The 12,428-nt window shown below is 37.9% G+C and overlaps 1 long non-coding RNA gene across 1 annotated transcript; it reads left to right on the plus strand.

Annotated features, from left to right (window-relative positions):
* Positions 1-297: 297 nt before the first annotated feature.
* On the plus strand, positions 298-1,882 carry LOC145165495 (uncharacterized). The gene is made up of 4 exons (XR_013740081.1): positions 298-395; positions 506-803; positions 1,051-1,116; positions 1,292-1,882. It is a non-coding gene; the product is annotated as an uncharacterized LOC145165495 (long non-coding RNA).
* Positions 1,883-12,428: the final 10,546 nt, after the last annotated feature.

A 12,428-nucleotide genomic window follows, 5' to 3' on the forward strand; every position in this document is an offset into this window, starting at 1 on the left:
TTAATTAAAAGCAAACACGAGAAATTGAAAAGGCTATTACAGACTATTATACTAACAATAAATTTAAAATGAAAATGGACTTATTTGGGTTTTGCCTCCAAGTTGCCTAATCGGCAACCAGTAAATTAATTAAATGCATTTAGAATTATTAATACTGTGGACGACGGTGAGTGGAAAACCATCGTCCCAAATCACAGCAGTTCAAACTCCTGCAACTTTTAATCTCAGCCATTTAAACTCCTTATTTACGGTTACAAGACGGTTCCAGCAATCGGTTAATCGGAGATTCAGTCGTCTTTCAGCACGCTTCCTTCTTCTTCTTCTCCCCACGTTCACAGTCGGTTTATCGATCCTTCCAACAATGTTTCAATTATGGCACTTCTCCTTCTTAATCGGTAACTGACCTAACCACGATAGAGAAAAATGTCGTATATAATGATCGGAAGATGTTCAATGTTTCTATGTTTCAAACAATCTCTTGAATTGTTTCATTTGATGTCAACAGTTATGGAAGATGATATTATATCACCATAATTTGTGTGTGGTAATGGAAGATGATATCGAAAGGATATGCCCAATAATGCCTAACGCTTCCATTCATGAATTCAGAAGGACTTCAACAATAGCACAAATTAGGTGACTTACATAGGAAAGTGGTATTCAAGGCTTCGAGTTGTGGGCTTGGAATGAAAAAGAGAAAGCATTTTCCTTCACTAGGGTGTCTTTTCTTCAAGCATATGTTCAAAGCTCAACAATTTGTTTGTCCATTCCATTCAAATCAATCCATGGGGTCAGCTTTCAAGGTACCTACTACTTTTCTTCGTCGTTACGTCTATTGTTGTTGTATACTTCAACTTTAGATTACGTGTATGTAATCGGTCGATTTCCCCTACGTTCACCTTCTGTAAAATTAAGAATTTTTTCAATTTCAATTGGACCTAAGCTAATCAAATGGAAATCCGGGGAGATAAAGAAAGATTTTCAGTTTTATAATGCATTCTATTTTGGGTTTCTGTTCCAATTTCATGTTTTGATCGATTCTTTCAAAAGGTGTGGGATCATTGTCGAGCATTGAGGAGTATTGTAGCACAGCAATCCTGGCAAACCCTAAATATGGTAAGTCTTTATCAATGTACGTTGATTTGATATGGGAGACACAAAAGGATGGAATTCGTACAGATGATTACTTTGATCGCTAAACATCTTCACAACAATTGAAAATTTTTACCTTCCTTTTATGTATCGAATTTTGGTTGTCAAACTAATTTTTGTTCATTTGATCATCACACAGTTATGTAATTGCTTCATATGATCGGTTTCTTTGGGATGCTGATGAAGAAGATATGGAAGAAGTTTCTAATATGAATTTATTATCACCAAGTATCTTCCAGGAAGGTTCACAGAGATTTCCAGTAAGAATGTATCATCACCAAGTATTTTCCTAAATCATAACTTTAGTAAGAGAGATCTTAATTAGTAACTTTCGGACTAAGTCATACAAATCTGTAACAGGTGAGAAGATTATGACTCTAGGTAGCTTTATGGCTTTTAGTTACAACATTGTTCTCACAAGGTCATTTTTCACCTACCAACTGTCATCTAAGTGCACAAATTTGCATTGCAGGGTTTAGATGGAGTCGTGAAACTGCACTTGGGCATAACTGAATTTTACATCTAGAAGAATCCCAGCTAAGAAATAAATTCAAATATTTTTATTTTTATTTTTTTAGATCTATGGCTTTCATTTGATTCCCTTATTCTTATAGTTGTATACCTATACGCAGACTTTTCCTCATCACACAACCATTTTCCTTTGTAATCTGTAATATCCTACTCGAATATCGACATAATAGATCAATTGGCTAATTAGACTTGGTAACAATTTTGATTTAAATTCCCTTTTGACACAAAATGTGATTTTGGGTATTGAAATATGCTTCATCTGAATCTAAGTAAAAATAAATGAAATACTCATTTATATGTGACCTTTAAGAACTTTTATCTTTTTGTTTTGCCAAATTCTTCATTGATCGATGTCCTTTTGATGCATCAAGTTACAAAATCAACAAATTTCAATGAGCTTGTAGAGATGGAACAATGGTTATCTTCATCTGAATTTGGAGAGATGTTAAGGGAAAGGTTAGAACGAAAAAGAAGAAACATGATGAAGATGGACAAAAGGACGTGATGTAGCAATGGAACATGTTGATAATGAAGAGGTATTAGGATTGGAAATCCATACAGATACCATGTTAGGGGATCAAATTTCCGATGGATGATCAACTACTTTCAATGGGTGCAAAATAATAAAATTGCTTTTGGTTGGAATTGTTGTTGGTGGAATTCCTTATTTAGAAAAAATAAGGATGTCTGGAAGTACTGCTCTCCTGTTGCTATCGGAATGTTTAAAAAAAGGAATGAGTTTTCTTGGTAACTAGATAGAATTTGGTTATTTTGATTTGGGTATTATCGATAGTTGGCTCACTTGGTTAACTAAAGATAAGGGCTATGTTTTTGCGATTTTGAATGAAGGGTATTTTCGTCCTTTTTGGAAAATAACAGATTGTTGTGATTTATTTCTGTATTGCTGCAAGAAGAGGATAGGGACTTCATACACAGGGATATCGGTTTGAGTGTAATTCTTCAATTTGTTGGATTCTTAGTTGCTACTTGGTGTTCTTTTGGAAATTGGAATTTGAGTTATGCAACTATATTAGCGAAGGGATTGGCAAAAAGACCAATTGATTGCTTTTATCTTTGGTTGATAATGGGTATTACTCTAATAAATGCTATAAAGGGAATTTTGAATGTTTGGAGCTTAATCACAGTCGAATGTTTATTTTAAGGATGAAGGGGCAATTTGGTCAAAATCTGTTTTGGTTGACTTTCAAACATTTTTTATTTTTTTTCTGAATACTTGGAGATTGAATAGCATGGATATGGCTTGGTCTAGCAATTGCATCTGTAATTGGACCAATTTCTTCCGGAGATGGATAGTGAAATTTTAATTGAAGGGTATTTATGTCATCATGTGAAAATTAAGAAAGGAAAGTTTTTTTTTCTTGGAAGTTGGTATCTCTCTGATTTGATTTTCATTTGCCTACATAATAAGAGAGTTAGTACTCACCTCCTTGATCTTGAAAATTAGCTAGCATGAGCAAGATGAATCATTTCCTTTCCGAGAACCTACAAAAAAATTATAACATTATTTAGCTTGTGTTTGTTTTATTAATCTTATAAAACTTATGTACATATTTCCTAATTTTCTCTTTAATTGTAGTCCTCTGTTTGGGATATGTTTTCTTACCTTTCAACCCATTATTAAATTTTGATAAAATTATATTGTCAATATAAATCATGTGGTTAGATACATATAATCACATGTGATTAGATATATTTAATCTAATGTGATTATATATATATATATATATATATATATATATATATATATATATATATATATATATATATATATATATATATATATTTAATCGCATATGTCATTATCGCGTTCTCGATTCAATAATTATTTTTTGTCAACTTTAATCATATGTGATTAGATACATATAATCACATATGATTGTATGTATTCAATCACGTATGATTTATATGAACGATGTTCATTTTTGAGTTTTCATTTCAATAAATTTTTCTCATATATTTAATCATATGTGATTATAAGTATTTAATCACATATGATTAACGTGGACACAGATTTGTTTTAATGCTCTTGATTCAATAATTGTTCTCATTTATATAGTTACATGTTATTATATATATATATATATATATATATATATATATATATATATATATATATATATATATATATATATATATATATATATAGGGAAGGGTTATTTGGAAAACAAAAAAACTCTAAAAAAACCCTAAAAATCATAAAAAATGCATAAAAAAAATACCTAGACATTACAAAACTTTTTTTTGAATTTTTTTATCAAAAAATCGCAGCCTTTTTGACAATTTCGCTGAAAAAAAAAATCAATTTTTTTTTTTTTTTTGTAAAAAAAAAAATTTTTTCAAAAAAATTTTCAGCGATTATATGTTAAAAGCTGCGATTTTTTGATAAAAAAGTTTTGTGATTTCTAGGTATTTTTTATGCATTTTTCTCGATTCAATAATTTTCTAGTGTATTTAATTAAATGTGTTAAAAGGAAAATGTCACACCACTGATCCCCGTGGTTTGCAAAATTACATGAAAGGTCCTCCTGCCGTTAAATCTAACTTTTCAGCCGTTAGATTTTAATAAAAAAGACTATTTTACCCTTGTACCAAATTTGCAATATACTACAAACCTCAAGGACCATTTGTGTAATTTTGTAAATTTGAAATTTTGTATCTATAAAAATTATAAATATAAATTTGATATAGAATGTATGGTTCTTGATTCAATAACTTTTCTCATGTATTAAAAGATTTTCTCTAATAGTTAACCTTTTCAAAACTTTTTTTTTAAATTAACTAATTTATTCTTATCTATCTTAAATGTTATAAAAATCTCCCTCATATAATGTGTAATCGTTTTAAACATACGTTAATTTTATTTTTTAAATAACATTTGCTGACATTAGTATTTACGTAAATAAATACATAACCATACAATATTATATTACAATAGTTGAAAAGATCTTCCAGACTTGGCCCAAGGAGGTCAATCACCATGATATTGTACTCAATCTCAATTCCAACTACTTAAGACTAGGTACTCCTGCTTTATTAACAAGATAAACAAATTTTTATTTTATTTTTCTATTTCTTTTTGCCGCAATTAGATTTGAGCATTTGAGTGAGAAAGACTTACTTCTTCTCTGGAGAATCATATATACTTTTTGATTTATAATGAAGTTGAGGATGGTTTGTCTTCGTGGGTTCCTGGGAATGAAGAAAAAACAGGCTAGTTAATGGATTAATCAAGCCATCATAACATCCAAAACCAAAGGTAAAAATCAATCAAATACCAGTTTAACGCCCACTTTGAAATATTAACTTTGACAACCATAATAGACTCTCAAACGATAACTAAACCATAACAGACTTTCAAACAAAGGATGGAAAAAAACATAACTTTTCAAGAAACCTATTTTCCACCAACACTGTAAATCAAGGAGCATTCACATCTCCTTTGGCACAAGCTTACCAATCAACTTCAGCATAGGAACATCTAGTGATCAAGCATTGATCAGTCCAAGTAACATTGATAAAGTTGAAGCATCAAGTGAGAAATCTTTTACTTCCATTTCCAATAAAAGCATCTCTAACTGACAAAAACTTACCTAAGCCTCAAGAAACAGAAAATTTAAATTTATAGTAATTCTTTAAAAAAAATATAAAGAAATTTAATTGAAGTTTTGAGTTTTTAAAATGATGTATATAAAAATTGGTTAAGTTACAAATTATCACTCCACTAAAAACACACTTATGCATGGATTGAAAACCAGTGAAACAGACTAGATAAGGAATCCCATTCCTGTGGGAATTGTCAATTCATTCCGTTGGACAAAACCAACATTTTTTTAAGTTCCATTCCTTTGTTGATCCCATCCTACCAATCACTACATTACAGTACCTTGATGTTGATGCCCACATACATACTTTGACACAAGGAATCAACTCTCCCAAAGCATCCAAAATCTGTAAAGCATGAATAGATTAAAAAACAACCATAACTACAAATACATATATCATGATTTATGAGTAGTAGTATCTGTTGAATAAGTAAAATTAATCCATGTTTTTTGTGGTTTGGGGGAATGATATGAAGAGTATGAAAGATATAACAAGTACGTGTGCAAGGGGATTAACTGAGACCTCTAGATTGAAAAATCCAAAAAATAGGGAAGGCCTAAAATCGAATTTGTAATCTTTGAGTTCAAAGGAATATGCAACACCAGCTGGTAGATCATGACTTTTGAGAACTATCACCAGTACCACTACCTATAACATCTGCTTATGGCTTCCCAAGATAGAACATATATATGATTTATAATAGTTTTCACATATGTTGTTGCATACCGGTACTATGACAGAAGGTAAATTACTCAATTTGGTAAAACACTCAACAAAATTAGGGATTGTGTACTTTTACGAACACATAGATTGCTCCCAAATAGAAATTAGAATTGTAGAATGATAATTTAGTCAGACCTGGGAAGGATTTTAGTTGTATAATTGTAGATGAGGAGAATGAAGATGACGATGAAGATGTATCCCAGAGCCTTGGCCATTGATGATTCCTTACTAGCATTACATCATCCTTTTCTCCATATTTGAATGCTTCAGTCTCCATATTTGAACGCTTCAGCAAGAGCTTCAAGGTATATAATTGATTTCTCGGGAATAAAAATGCCAGATTTAACAATGTCCTGCTAGAAAATTTTAGCCTTAGTAATTTCATCTTTCAAATTCGAGCATGTTCTTCTCCGCCTCTTTCAATTTAAGATGTTTAACAATTCTTTCGATCATTAAACCGCAATGAAACAGTTCAAATTTAGAGAAAAAATTTGTCGGAAAAAAGTTCGTCGTCTCATAGATCTGAGAACGAAGTCACGAAAATAGGAACGAACGAGAGAGACAAAAGCTAGAGAGAGAAACTCAATTCGCCGGTTTTTCCTGTCTGGTGGTGTCCGACGGTGGTCCGGTGGTTCTTGGCGGCAATCCATGGAGGTCCAGACAAGGAGAGAGAATGACGTACCGGGATGGATTATTTTTATTTGTATAATAAATAAGTATTTTTCTTTAATTTTAAAAAAACAGTTAGTGGTCAGATTTGTTCTCAAATATGAAAACGTTCTCATTTGAACATACCCCTATATATATATATATATATATATATATATATATATATATATATATATATATATATATATATATATATATATATATATATATATATATATTGTAACACCGTAATTTTTCAAACAGATTTTTCATTTTAAAATCGCATACTTTTCATAACAATTTGTATGGAAATCTCGTTTATTCAAATTACAAAACACAACTCCATTAAAAATCCAGGATCCTCAAAACATAACTCTTTCTCTGGTGTGTACAATCAAGCCGGTGCCTTCCCGCGATTCCTGAGAACAACATGAAACACATAACACATAACACGGTAAGCACGAAGCTTAGTGAGTTCCCCAAATACCACATACAACACATACGCCACTCGAGGCTACAGTGCGACCCTCCGGTCGATGTGTCTCAGCGGAACCCTCCAGTCCCGTAGCTCGTTGGACCCTCTGGTCCGGTCATAGCTCATTGGACCCTTCGGTCCGGTCTGTATCGTTGGACCCTTCGGTCCGGTCTATATCGTTGGACCCTTCGGTCCGGTCTATATCGTTGGACCCTCCGGTCCGGTCTATACAACACATAGCATACATATATCACAATGCACATAATCTCATACATACACATAGCACACAAGACCCTCCGGTCTACATATAGATACCATTTTAGGTAATGTATAGTGAGAAGACTCACCTGGCCAGCAGCAAGTAAAGACCCCGCTCCCGGATCTCGAACTAGCCTCCACCTAACACAAGGGATGAATATCTCTAAGTGATACTCTAATCACAACTCTAACGACCGAAGGCTATTCTTCCTCTCTTTAACTTTTTGAAGTGGATAAAAGACCATTTTACCCCTCCATGGTCTCTACTACTTATGTTGATCAAAGCCCCAAAGTCAACAGAAGTCAAACTCGAGTCAACAGTCCATGTTTGACCCGACTCGCCGAGTGCACCCTTGCAACTCGTCGAGTCCACTTACTTTCCTCAGAAATCTCGTGACAGTCCAGCTCAGCTCGTCGAGTTGACCCCCAACTCGTCGAGCTATCGCATGCTCAAGCTTATCGGGACAAACCCTCACTGACTCGTCGAGTCAACTCATGGACTCGACGAGTCCCCTCGGTCTGATTCCTCATTCAGACGTCCAAAGTCAGATCTCTCATTCCAAACCCTAGATCTAGCCCTTTAAAACACCAGAGGCACATAAAGTCTCGACCTTTACGTTCATGCATGGCATAAATGCCTCAAAATGCCAAAACAAGCCCTTCTTAAGGTGTTAAGCACAACAACCCTTATTTGGACGAATAAAGTTGGGACCTTTGGACTCTAGGGACCTTACAAGGTCCAGATCTGAGGACTAGGCTTCTAGCTAATCCATTTTACTTAAAGTCCCAAACCAAAGGTGGTAAAAGCCCTAGAACTCCAAACACATGAGATCTAACCAAAATAATGAGAAAGTTGCAGACTTTTACCTTCCTCAAAAGCTCTGGACGATCTATCACTGGATCCAACTTTCCCCCTCTTGATCCTTGCTTAATCTCCTTCTCTTCTTCTCAAATGATGCACTAAAAATCCCAAGATAGCTTCTCTCTCACTTTCTAGCTCAAATGACCTTTAGGGTTTGCTTCCAGGGAAAGGGTGGCCGCAAATGAGGCTATAAGTGCCTTTAAATAGGTCCCAAACCCCAGAAATTAGGGTTTCTCTAATCAGCGCCTACTCGGCGAGTCCCTCTCCTCAGACTCGTCGAGTCCACTCATTAAATCCACAGGAGAAACCCGACTCGACTCGGCGAGTTGGACCCTCAACTCGTCGAGTCCCTCCTTTAATCACAAGATTAACCTACACCATAATACCTCTGAAAATCCGGATGTTACAATTCTCCCCCACTTGAATTAGATTTCGCCCTCGAAATCACTCCTTAACCACTCACATAATGAAATCATCAACCCAAAAGGCACCACCGAAAGGATCTCATACTACACCGATATCTTTCTCTATGGACACCCGAAATCACACAAAACTCCCAAGACCAGAACTGAACCAACTCTTCCGTCGCTAATATACTCCTTCCCACTATCCGGAAGCTCTAGTGGCCAGACCCGCCGCCAGACCGCCTACTCAAGCGGTCACCATGATATTCGTTCCTCGAATATCAAACCCTGATAACTCACTAATCCTCTGATTCTCACAAGAGCAAATCCAACCATCGGTTACCGCTCACTCATATCATCATGCTAATGATCCAAATCACGCTCCAAAAAACGGAAGGGTCCACACCCCACCAGGGATCATACACTAAACTGCTATCAGAACCCATCCGAACAAAGGATCCTCAACACTCTGCCCTTCATACACAAGAGAATAACCAGGCTCGCTCAGAAGTGTCCTCAGACATCACAATCACAAGTCCCAGCTTCGTTCTTCATACCTCTTTTTAATACTGAGCACTAGGTCAACTTCTGACTCCAAAGTTGAACCTCCAAAGGTTACCCATTGCACACCTCAACATGTCTCACTAACTTCCTTCCCACACTAGCTATCTCGGCCCAGTGTGACACACAAGTCACGAAGTTCTCTTTTCCTCAAGCGAATACGGAATTCGTTTCACTCTCGACCTCTGTCGTCTACTACTCATTAGTTCCATGCATTTCACGGTTTTCTCACACCAACGAATTGACCCACTCAGGTCTAAGGCACCAGATAGAAGCAATACCCCTTTCCAAATGAAATTTAGCTCTGAATCTGGAATCTCATTCTGCCTACTCAACGCACTACCAGAGCCAAACTCAAACTCGTGAGTTCGATCTAACCCAGAGCTGGAACCACTCGCCCCAACGACCCACTCAGCTCATGACTCGTGACCCGCAACCCATGCGAACCTCACTGATCCACTTCTCTTTGGCCACGAAAACCACTACTCAATTCAGAATATAACGACTTCCGACAAACATGGAGACCCTAGTCTCGCCCCTGGTTCGACCCCAGGCTTCCACAAGTCAAATATTAGGGCTACCCAAGCCTAAAACTCTTTTGCGTCAAGCTCTGATCAGAGAGCACTTCATCACAACATTCTCTCGCTGACTAGTGGGTACTACAGCTCCACGTAGTATCACAATGACCTCTCACTGAGTAGTGAGTACTACGGCTCCCCGAAGCATCACCACACCCCTCACTGAATAGTGAGTACTACGGCTCCCCGTAGCATCACCACAACCTCTCGCTGAATAGTGAGTACTACGGCTCCCCATAGCATCACCACAATCTCTCACTGAATAGTGAGTACTACGGCTTCCCGTATCATCACCATAACCTCTCACTGAATAGTGAGTACTACGGCTCTCCGTAGCATCACCACACCCTCTCACTGAATAGTGAGTACTACGGCTCCCCGTAGTATCACCACACCTCTCTGCACTGACTCATTGAAACTGCAGCTCCCCGCAGTCTTACCGCACTTACTCTTACCACTTCACAATCTCATCCTCAGGTTGACACCATACTGCGATCATTAACTCATGCTCTGCGGCCCAGCATAGATAGGTACACACACACCTATCCGGGCTAAGCATCACTACTTCGGATGACCATCGTCGTGACAACACCTCTCTTTCTCGCTACAATTCACATTCTCAAATAAATCCATTTGATGTCAATTAGCTGAAGGGCCCCCACCGGAACCATAGACACTTGATACTCCACTCGTCATCTCAAACTCAAACTCAAAATAATCCGAGATTTTAGGACATTAAACTCGGATACCCCGGAATACCATCACAACGCCTCACAGTGTCTTGACTCTACCACTGATCTCATACTCATGGCATCATACTCAGATACCATATTGCTTCCTTGGAACCTCGCAACCAGTCTTTCTCTCGTGCCACTTGTAACCCCGGAATACTCCATCTCCCAAACTGAAACACGGAGAAATCGCCAACGGCTCGGAACACGAAAATGACCCTCCGAAACTCTTTCCTCTATTGCTCAAAACCAAGCGAGATTACGCATGCCGACCCGGAAATTGGCTGCCTGATCATCTCTTACCCTTTCCAAAGAGCATAGTATAGTCCATTCATCGAACCAAAATCTCCCAACTACCGAAGTATCCCTATGAACCATCCACCTCGAAAAATTCTTATCTGCCACAAGGCCTCTGACCAACGGCCACCTGCCGTGCAGACACGCATCCTTCCTTGAACGCGGACAACATGCATTAACTCCCTCTGCAACTCACCTCGACCACCGATAACCCTGGTCTCGGGAATTCGCACCGCATGTCTCTATATCAGTCCTCTAACCACTCTTAAACAAATCTCTGATCTCCTCAAAAAAAAAGTACCCGGTTTTCCCCCACTCAGGGTTCGAACCATCACTAATTGGTTCACCAACAATCTATCCCACAGACTGTTTTTACCAGTAAAATCGCACCTACTCTTGGAAGGTGATACGCAATGCTTGATGATCCCCCCGATGGAGGTCAAGCAATTTCAGATACCCCGAATCTCCGATGAAATCCTCAGAAACTTCTCATCATGACTACCTCTAGTCCTTCAGAATCTCGTACCATCCCACTACTGGACATCTCAACTGTCCAGTCGTAGTCCTGACTCTCAGTCTGAAAATAAAGAACTATCATATTCCTCATCCTCGACTCTTCAACCAACGTTCCATCACGTGGGTTGTAATAAAAGTGGAGTTCTCATTGCCACACTCGATACTCGTCATAACAATAAGAGCCACCGCCCCAATATCTTCTTCTTGATCGTCTGCCGCTGCAGCTAATACATGCCCTACTATGCTCAAATAGGGTGTATCCTTGTCCTTAATCATCTCAGTCCCCGCTGACAATCTGCTCATGCTCTAACATTACCTCTCGGCAGACATACTGCCCAAATACTCTGATGAAAGATCCTAACCAAAGCTACCCCACCGGGCTCACCCCCAACCTTGGAAACCGAAAATCTCAATACCTCTCCTGTTTCCCACAGGAACAGAAATAACACCGCTCAGGTCACAGAAAATAACATCTCCACCATCGGCTGATTGCTCAACTCATGCCGTAATCCTCCATAACCGCCATCTCTACTCATTCTTGAGCCTTGCGACTCTAATTGGCATCTCACCAACAATCCCTCGGCTAACTCGATTTCCCTCTCAAGGGATGCTCCACTAAAACTCGTTCATCATGGCCCTCTGGCCCCCATACTCTTTCACATCTGATCTCAGTCTAACCAATTTCAACGGAATAACTGGTAGAACCAGTAACACTAACCGCCACGGGTCATGGTACTCGAACCATGTGGCCACCTCTCGATCTGCTATGAATCATGGTACCCGAACCATGTTATCTCTTCTCAATCCGCTACGAGTCATGGTACTCGACCCATGACATCACCTCTCGATCTGCTACAAATCATGGTACTCGAACCATGAAATCACCTCTCGATCTGCTACAAATCATGGTACTCGAACCATGAAATCACCTCTCGATCTGCTACAATTCATGGTACTCGAACCATGAAACCACCTCTCGATCTGCTACAAATCATGGTACTCGAACCATGAAATCACCTCTCGATCTGCTACAATTCATGGTACTCGAACCATGAAACCACCTCTCGA

This window comes from Lactuca virosa, chromosome 3 (assembly GCF_052849685.1).
Source record: "Lactuca virosa cultivar CGN04683 chromosome 3, Lactuca_virosa_CGN04683_v6, whole genome shotgun sequence".
NCBI classification, from domain to species: domain Eukaryota; kingdom Viridiplantae; phylum Streptophyta; class Magnoliopsida; order Asterales; family Asteraceae; genus Lactuca; species Lactuca virosa.